General features: G+C 38.4%; 1 long non-coding RNA gene across 1 annotated transcript; it reads right to left on the bottom strand.

Moving 5' to 3' along the window:
• Positions 1-1,447: 1,447 nt before the first annotated feature.
• Positions 1,448-2,984, bottom strand: LOC110934667. Its single transcript, XR_002588535.2, has 3 exons — positions 2,900-2,984; positions 2,322-2,388; positions 1,448-1,540 (listed from the first exon to the last, which is right to left on the bottom strand). It is a non-coding gene; the product is annotated as an uncharacterized LOC110934667 (long non-coding RNA).
• Positions 2,985-3,425: the final 441 nt, after the last annotated feature.

Raw genomic sequence — 3,425 nt, 5'->3', positions numbered from 1 at the left:
CTGATAACATTTGTAGCAGATCGAGACTTTACCCGGGCATAGAGACGTCATGTGCCCCGTTTTACCACATATGGGGCAAGTTTGTCTTTGAAGCGGCACTCACCCTTGTGCCCTTTCCCACACACTTTACAACTTGGCGACCCGCCTTTAGCATCCACCTTCTTTCCCGATTCAACAGTTCGAGCTTTCTTTGTAGGGCTTGGATTCACATCCTGTGCCATTCGATCGCCCCTCTCAACTTGTTTCTTCAACTCGATTTCCCGCTCCCGGGCGGTGTTGATAATTTCCGTGAGGGTTTCATACTTTGAGGGAGTCATGAACTCCCGGTATTCAGCACTCAGCATGTTGTAATAGTAGTATATCTTCTGCTCTTCAGTGGTGACTAACTCGTCATAGATTCTCAGCTTATCCATGAAGATACCCGTGATTTTATCAATTGATTCTCCCTTTTGTCTTAACTAGATAAATTCTTCTTTGATCCTGTTGATAACCGCCTTGGGACTATGGTGCTTAAGGAATGGCACCTTAAACTCATCCCATGTCATGACCCTTGCCGCCTCGGCTCCTATCTCCTTCTTTTTATTGTTCCACTAATCCTTGGCTTGACCCCTTAATTGATCCGTTCCGTAAGAAACAAAATCACTCATGTCACAGTGGGTTCTTTCAAACACCCCTTCTACGTCACTTAGCCATCTTTAGCATATTATCGGGTCGACCTCTCCATTGTAGATTGGCAGTTTACACGCCATGAACCCCTTATATGAACATCCTTTGCGTTCTCCGGATTTCTCTCTCATGAGGTTGACATTATCTTCCAACCTTTTAACTCGTTCTTCGACCAATTATAACACCGTGTTTTGTATTTTGTCTATAAACCCAGATAGACTACCCTCAATTGCCTTTCCCACTTCTTCGGCAATTAGCTCTTTCATTGTTCGGTGCTTGTCGGCACCGGATCATCATCGTTTCTTTCTGTCATCTTGAAAACTGAAATGTTTACATCAATCATTAAACTTTCATTTATAACATAGCTTTACTTGCTTCGGTTTAGCCAAGCTCGTAACTTGCTTGAACCGTTCACATTTGGTGCGCTTTCCGGGTTTGAGTGTGTTAACACGCTCTTCCAATGCACATTAATTCACATCTCATTTCATACATAAGATAAAACCCACCGAAATAATTAATTAATTCTTACCGGACGATCGATCAAGCTTGAACCGAACACTTTGTTGACAACCTTGAGCTCTGATTACCAACTTGTAACACCCGTCTAATTACTATTCGAATTTAATAATAGTTTACAGGATTTTATATAAAGTGCTTTAATTAAACATAAGTTACCAAAACAAAGTTCTAGAGTAACCACATACTAGTCAACTACCGACTAGATTAAAAATTCATAACGTGATTAGTAAATTGTTTACATCCAAAAAACAAACATTGTCTAACAAAGTTAAGATAACACGGAAGCTTCAAAATATTGTGTTCGGTTCTTCAAAAACTTACTTGATCGCCATCCGGAAAGTCCCCCTTATGTCACCTAGGGTCAAACCATTTAAAATGTTAGTTTTGACATTTATAAGGAGTGTATAAACAAGTTCCAACATCGAATCATGAAAAATAAAATAAAATTTCGCTTTTTCTCCCATCGCGTGTCGCAAAGATTCTTCGCGTGGCGCGACATCTCTCGCGTGTCGCGCCAGACCCTAGTGGTCCTGTCGCGTGGCGCGGGGGGAACGGTTTTCCAGCAGGTGCAGGTTATTGACCTGCATTTCCTGCCAGCTCCGGATTTTGCCAAATTCAGCTTCAAATGGTCATAACTTTTGACCCGTAGGTCCGTTTTAGGTGATTCTTTTTCCTACACGAATGTAGTTTAATTACCGACGCGTCTATAATGATTACCATATCAAAAATTTAGTTTACGGACCGAACGACTAAAAATCAATGTGCAATTATTCGACCCATTCTAGTTACACTCATTTTACTACCTTTTTAATAGTAAACATAGGGCGCTTTTTATCCAACTTCGGGGGCTTATTATCACCGGCACTTCATTACCAATCTTATGGCTTCATGCTCTTGTGATTGTTACCACCTATGCTAGCTATTAAATAACAACACTACATATTATTATTCGACCTGTTTGGCTGATCTACGGAAACTTCCATTATGATGACTACCAAACGAATTCTAACCGATTCTTACCCTATTATTTCAAATAACGAACATCGTCGCTTCAATCAACACAACCTTTATTCTACAATGCAACTATACATATTCTAATTATCAAGTTACTCAATGTAACAAATCAAGTTACATACCTTTAAAGCAAACCCTTCAAACGCGAGTCACCACTGGCTTGTCCGCTCGACGCTCCGGTATCCTTTCCTATAGAGTTCAACCATGGCATGTTTAGAACTCTTTTCAAATCATATATCGCATAATTTGCCGAAACATCACAATTATGCGGTTTAACTTTAAATTTCAGTTTTAAGCCTTCTTTGAGGCAATTATACAAACACTTTAAGGGCAGCAATTTACATGATGTATTAGCAAGTTCATAACTTGTCATATAGCCCTATATTTTCATCAATCAACTACCTTACATAAATATTAGCCTCTAGGATTCTGAAATCACTTCATACATGTCAAATTTCACTAGAACCACCCCCAATTTCCTAGGATTTATCAAGTTCTACTCCACCCACTAACCACCTACAATGGTGTTCATGAATTTTGCTAGAATTAAGTATGATTTCAACATGTATTTGTCTAGGGTTTACTCATAGACACTTCAATGTTCCTATTTCATCTACATATCATTCATGCATCCACAGATTTCGAATTCCCTAAATTGATGAGAATTTCAAATAGAGAATTTTTATCAAATTTTACATACCTTATGATCTCCTTGCAATGGGGATCACTAATCTATGCTCGATTTTCGTTTTGGACTTGATTTGAACCTTCAAATTGGAGGTTTTAACAGGAACTAGGGTTTTGGGGAGCTTGGGATCGCCCCCTGCTTCTGATCGATTTCCAGAACAAAACACAAGTGTGTGTTTTGTTTTTAATAAATTGATTTTATTATAATTAATTTCCAATTAGACACTTTTAGTCCTCCTAATTTTTATTAGTTCATATTTAAGTGTTTCTAACCCACTTTTGAGTTAACACAAGACTTATAACTTACTGGGTTATTTCGTCCTAGTTAGTTTGTTCTTGTTTATTTAATACTTTATAATTTAATATATAGTTTTATATTTTCGGGATGTTACAGAAACCCATCCTTGGGTTTCATTTTGGGCCGTGGACTAGCCCATATCCAGGATGAGTTGTGCGGTTCAGTGGATGTTGTGCGATTAAGCACACCTTGTGCGACCAAGTTATATATACATTTATATACTATACATCATTATATAACA

This window comes from Helianthus annuus, chromosome 4, assembly GCF_002127325.2.
Source record: "Helianthus annuus cultivar XRQ/B chromosome 4, HanXRQr2.0-SUNRISE, whole genome shotgun sequence".
NCBI lineage: Eukaryota > Viridiplantae > Streptophyta > Magnoliopsida > Asterales > Asteraceae > Helianthus > Helianthus annuus.
Note: the sequence above shows the minus strand (reverse complement) of the source record. Positions and strands in the feature narration are given on the sequence as shown.